Source organism: Arachis duranensis, chromosome 3, assembly GCF_000817695.3.
Source record: "Arachis duranensis cultivar V14167 chromosome 3, aradu.V14167.gnm2.J7QH, whole genome shotgun sequence".
Taxonomy (NCBI): Eukaryota; Viridiplantae; Streptophyta; class Magnoliopsida; order Fabales; family Fabaceae; genus Arachis; species Arachis duranensis.
Window position 1 is genome coordinate 95,834,314 of NC_029774.3, and position 6,703 is coordinate 95,841,016.

Genomic DNA, 6,703 nt, shown 5'->3' on the forward strand with positions numbered 1-6,703 from the left:
TTCAAAAATTGATTTTTTATTTAAATTATATAAAATCAATTATAACTTATAAATTATTTTTTAATATTTTAAAAGATTAATTTTATCTTTGATAATATTTATCTCTCAAAAGTCTCAAGATTAATTATTTTTTTTATTATTTTTATTACAAATCAAATAATATAATACAACAAAATAAAATCTTAAATTTCTAATAAAATAAAAATATCAAATTTATTAATATAAACAGCATTGATACTATAATGATATTAAATTTGTAAAGTTAATTTAAAAATAAAATAATAACTTTTTATTAATAACTCATATTACTACTAGATATATTATAATTTTTATTATTCTAAAAATAAAATAATACATAAAAATATATGAGAAGCCAAATATAATTTAGTGTTAATTTTATAATAATATTTAATTTGTGTACCTCAAATGAATTGGGAGTTAACTCCCAATTTTAGATATAACACATACCCATACATTTCTCACATATTTATCAATTTTTTCTCTTCGATTACAACTGGTAGGAGTTGAGTCCGAAACCTTTGAGGTGCGGAAGAAGCAGAATGCCGTATGAATTAAGAGTCATTAAATTTATTTTAATTTAACCAAATGAATTAATTTTATTTTTTTAAATAAAATTACTAATATTTTTACAAAAATTTTGAAAAAGCCATACTCTGATTAGTCTCACTGCCTCAACAAAACTCGGCCAATAGTCATTATTATTTTTATTATTATCTAAACTGTTTAGTTCTGTTTAATTTCATATCTATAAATTCTAGCTGTATCATTTTATCCTATTAACTAACCCAACAGTTTTAATATGTTCTAAAAATATTTTAACATAACAAATAAAATAATTTTTATACCATTATACGTAAATATAATTAATAGATAAAATAAAATAATCCAACCATCTAATTACTTTTAATTCTTTAAGAGATCTCAAAAAATCACCTAATATTTAAAAAAAATCCTAACATACCTTAAATATAAATAATTTAATAACTGATTAAAATAATAAGAAAGAATTACCGAGAGAATTAAATCTCCCAAGAGATGCTAAAGCAAAGAGAATTGATTGGTATTTTATTTCATGAGAGGCGACCAAGTGTAGGTAATATTGATTCATAGACAAGTCTTGTTTTGTTTTTAATGTATTCACCTGTAGTTTTTAAGGAGAGAACAGCAGCAAGCGTCTGATCCGATCATACACTAATAATTAATAAAAATTAACAAGGGCGCGATCTGATCTTCTACAAACCGCGAAGAGAAAGTAGAGTACACTATATATGTAGAAGCAACTAACTAAGGAATGGGATGTGATGTGTTTATCAGAGAAAGTAAGTCAAGTGCTGCTGCTTTCTTGAACCGCCTTCTCCGTACAACTCGTTCCACTGCTTCAACTCGCTCATTCCAGCCCCCTCCGCCGCAAAGCTAGCAGCAACCTAATAATAATAATAATAATCATAATAATAATAATCATCATCATCAAGAAGTAGGTCACAATGACCGAGACTAACTAGTGTTGCCAAGTGCGTTACCTGAGCCTTTGCCTCCTTCAAGTCCTGCATATTCAATGCCCTAAGGCTAATCACTCTTTCTTGCTTCTCTTCTCTTGCATCTTTCCCGTCTTCTGTTGTAACCGCTTTCTGCTTTTGCTCCTGTAAACACCGTTATAACAATGAACGCATAACATTTCACGATTCAAGAAATGTATTGAATTTAGAGTTACCAGAGTCTTGAGCCTCTCTTGCTGAATTAGCTCTCTCACAGGCCGATATGCAGCAGTTGTGCACAGATTCTGCGTTGACAAGTTGGTCAATCAGAATTCACAATTCAGAATTCAGAAGCAGGAGGAGGAGGAGGAGATAGTAAAAACCTTTATATCGCTCCCAGTGTATCCTTCTGTCATAGTTGCTAGTTGCTTAAAGTCAAGTTCATCATCCACCTTCTCTTTCGCCAATAAAGTCCTCAGAATCTTCTCCCTATTCTCCACAGATGGTAGCCCCACCATAATTCTGCATTATCATAGAAATTCAAATCACTCCATCTTTTTTCCTTTTGAAACGAAAGAGATCAACACTATAAAGTGAAGAAGAAGAAGAGGTATTAGTTCGCATGCCTCCTTTCGAATCGCCTAATAATAGCTTCATCGAGGTCAAATGGCCTATTGGTTGCAGCAAGAACAAGGATGCGCTCCCCCGGTTTGGTCATAAGGCCATCCCAATGTGCCATAAATTCATTCTTGATTTTCCGCATGGCTTCGTGCTCCCCAACTCTAGTCCTTTGGCCAAGCATGCTATCGACCTCATCCACAAATATAATGGTTGGGGACACCTTGGCTGCAAGTGTGAATAAAGCACGAACGTTCTTCTCGTCTTCGCCAAACCATTTTGAAGTTATGGTGGACATGGACACGTTGATGAAACTTGCCCCGGCCTCCTTCGCAATGGCCTTAGCCAGCATTGTCTTGCCGGTGCCTGGAGGTCCAAATAGCAATATTCCTCTGCAAGGCTTCAAAAGGCCTCCGGTGAAGAGGTCTGGCCTTCGAAGCGGAAGCATTACCAGTTCTTGGAGGGATTCTTTCGTCTCTTCTAAGGCACCAATATCAGAGAACTTCACATCTATCTCATCTGCTGGTATCACCTCAGGTCTTATTCGCTTCTCAAACTCGTTATCCGGAGGAACTTCCTGCAATTAATTAATGAACAAAATATGCTCAAACTGAAAAGTGAGGAGAGGAGATTCATCACACACACTTACAGCAGCTTTTGATGATGCAACTGATTTTTCCCCTTCTTCCTTTGATGCTTCTGCTCCAGGCTTTTTTACAGGAGCAGCATCTTCAGACTTTGCTTCTGGTTTTGTAACGCTTTCTTCCCCTTTTGGCACCTTCATGTTCGGATGACATGACCAGAACGAAGAACATCAGACACACAAATTAGTACTTGATAGGAAATTATTTCAAAATCATGTGGTAGTACCAACCTCAGATTTAACAGCTTGATCTTCCAATTTCGATGTGTTTCTTCCAATGAGTTTTCCCTTGTGGAATATACCCAAGGCATGGGATAAACTGTTTTACAAACAATAAAATAAGTAGTAAGTAAATCCAATTTAGATTCAGACAGTTTATGTAACTGCCACTCACCTATTGCAAGAAATAACAAGTTTCCCATTTCTGTACTCAAGGTCTTTGCTTTTCATTAAGTGGTAAGAAAGCGCCGAGACAATAATCTCTTCTATGTAGTTACTAAGAACCATTGTGTCAGCAACACAGATTGAATCCAAGTCTTCACAAACAAGGTCATTGGCTGCAAGCACTTCCATGATATGGTTCTTGTTATCCTGAACTTGTATCTTCTTCATATCCTCTTCCAACTGGGACTTCCAGCTGACGAGATGAGATTCATCATCAGGGGGCTTGACTTCTATGGTGTACGGGAAGAGTGAGTTAAGCCGGTCATCTACCTGTTCATACTTATTACTAGAATCAAGAACTTGTGAACCAAGAATCAGTATTGGTCCAGATAGTTTCTTCAACATCTTTTGGAACAAGTTATATATCCTTTGCGATCTATATATCAACTTATCAACGTCACGCAGATATAGCACAATAGGGTAGGTCTTGGACACAAAAACCAGAACCTGCAGGTAAAGCATCCAATTCTCAAATCAATGTCTCCCTGGAGGATATGGTTAACTCCAAAAAAGAGCTTCTGAAATCCCCATATAGATGTAACATTCATTACCTTGTAAAGAGACTGTATAAGAAGCTTTTCATCGAAAGACCAGCTAGTTGTGCGTTTCAGAGGAGCTGAAAGGAGAATGAAGAGCATGACAAATCATAAAAGGGAGAGAAAAAACGGCGCTCTCAGAATAAATATGAAATGCATATTAGGCTTTGGAGGATTGCAAGATGCTTCAGTCCCCCTGCGGACCAAGATGCAAGTAGTCAGATATAATGTAAACAACATACCTTGTTCTCATAATGAGTAGAATTTGTGTTCTTACATTGATTGTAGGTCCGCTCCGCTGCTCTGCCTATGTATTCTGCCTGCAATCAAATTCCCCCAGCCAGTGAAGTAGTAAGTTCAAAAGAATGAACCACTAGCATACTTGGTTAATTAATGAAATATGAAAAACTGTTGATGGTAGGGTAAGCCGCCAATCCCTAAAATCTATGTCTGAATTTCGAATAGTCTTCAAGATTGTCTGTTTTCGATTATCTAATAAATCACTTAATGGAAGTAAATTCGCTTTCCATTCATTTGAAAAGGTCTATGATCTCTTCCCAAACCAAACATGAACCTTTCAATTCAGCTCTCACACTCGATTACTTATAGGACAATTCTTCTTGCTCTCTTTTATGAGCCTATCCTCTCTTCTTCTTATTTGTATTGTACCTTTAGGTTCCTCCCTCTGTTGAAAGATTGAAAATGAGCCAAATAGGTCTGATAATCGTTCCAAGGTCGACTCTGAGGTGGATCTTTTGAAAGACTACACACCGTGTAGACAAAAGTTAGGTTCAGCCCAGTAAGAAACATCATGTTTCTCTCTGAGGATAGAAACAGAATCCTGAACAAAGCAGTAAAATGATAAACTAGGAAAGGCTTACAGATTCTTGATTTCCAAAGCCATATCTACTCTGAATCTGCAGCGATGAAATACCAATGCTTATGTACTAACGTAAGAGGGTAAGTAGAAATGAGTCAAATTGGGGAAGAAGGGAATTGATGCAGTCACCTTCAATGAAAAGTCAGTTAAATCTAAAAGAAGCAACTTGGCCTCAAAGTAATGTGCCAAAGCCTTTGCAAGCATCTGTTGATAGAGTTCTGGAAAAAGATAGAAGGGAGATGAAGATAGCCTGACAAAGATGATGACAATAAAAACACGAGACCATTTGAATCTCAAACTAACCTGCTGGCCCTGAAAGCAGAATAGTTTGGCTTGCAGGGGCAAGATTTCGAGTATACTTGGAAACCTCGGCATGCTTTAAATGGACATAAGCAGCACTTGTCAGCAAAACCCTTGTCTGCTCACTGTAATATAAATAAAAACCGCCTCAGATATATAAAGAACTCATCTCTGTTAATCATTGTCACTTATCCCGTTATTATGGTGCAGGGTTGTTAGTTATATCATCTTAAAGAAAATTAAAGAAGGGCGGTATTACAATAACGCCACGAGATGACAACATTCATTCGTGTAATATGAGGACAAAACAAACAAACAAACAAACAAACAAACAAACAAACAAACAAACAGTGCATGACAATCAAATCTAAATAAGGGAGAAAGAGGTTTGCCTGAGATAATAAGGGAATTTATCAAAAGTGACAGTGCTTTCTCTTCCATCAACAACTTGTCGTAGCATTTCCTGTTCTATCTTCTCAGCGGTTATGGCGTTTGAGGAATATGTGGTAGCTCCCCATATTCCAACTCCTTGTCCAGAGGCCAATCCAAGTCCCACTCCCACTCCAACCCCAACACCGATCGCAGATAGCAGAATGCTTTTCTGTTCCATCACTCTGATCTTCTGATCGTTCAACTTTGTACTCTTTCTTTTTTTTTTTTTATCGCACAGAGAAGCCTACACAAAACAAGTTTAATTTATGATTGTTGGGTGTTACGTGTTGTGATGGATAAGTAAGAAAGCGTAAGAGTGTATCATGTTGAAGAAGTAACGGTCCCGAGGCAGAGGAAGTATGGGTGGTTAACGGCGGAATGGGTGGTACAGGCGGTTCTATATGAGTTCCCGCTTTGTGCGAAGAGTAGAGAGGAGAGCGCATTGAAGTTGGCGTCTGTTGAATATTTAAAAGAGCAAGGTTGGTGACTCATGCTTCCTCTACCTTACGTGTCACTATTCTCATATTTCTTTTTTAGTTTTTTAGATTAGATTTTTTTCCATTTCAGTCAAATTCTATCCTTGTTTGGATATTCATACAATTGTTGAATTCAATTTTAACAATATTATTTTTTTTCGTGACTAAAAAAAAAAAACAAAACCAAATTAATTAGTTAAGTTTATATTTAAATCTATTAAATATTGAAACTTACTCTATGATTGACTCCAACTCGAGTAAATATTTGTGTTAGAAGTAGTTGTTCTAGTCATACAATTTGCAACATTATTTGAATTTCTCTGAACTAAAAAGATACAGACTCTTCAATATGCTTTGCCAAATCCCATTTTGAAATATCCTTACCAAGCATTTTTTGATTTACTAGAAAAAGAAATTCTAAACAATCTATTTCACAAATAACCTTACGAAATCCACTACCCAAACTAGAAGTAAACCTCTCCAAATCGCATACAATTCAGCAAAAAAATACTACATACTTCGACTTTCTCAGTGCAACCTTTCAACCAACATCCATCAGAATTACGAATAATACAATCAAAATCAGTATAGCCAAAAGGAGCAAAATAGCTAGTATCACAATTCAATTTAACAGAATGAACTAGATGTGGAACCCAATGCAAATAAAGCGAAAGAGGAGACAAAGATTGATGCATAGCAAAAATAGTGTAGAACTTTTCTTACTGAACTACGAATCAAGCTCACCACTTTACTAGCACTCCAAAAGTCATCCGTATTAAATAAGTCATAATTCCTGCTTCTCTAAGTCCACTAGATGGTAAAAAAACATCTCCACTTCTTATACCTCTGTAGAGCCAATCACGTAAATCCGAGTTATT

General features: G+C 35.7%; 1 pseudogene; it reads right to left on the reverse strand.

Annotated features, from left to right (window-relative positions):
- Positions 1-1,060: 1,060 nt before the first annotated feature.
- LOC107479823 (calmodulin-interacting protein 111-like) lies at positions 1,061-5,777 on the reverse strand (annotated as a pseudogene).
- Positions 5,778-6,703: the final 926 nt, after the last annotated feature.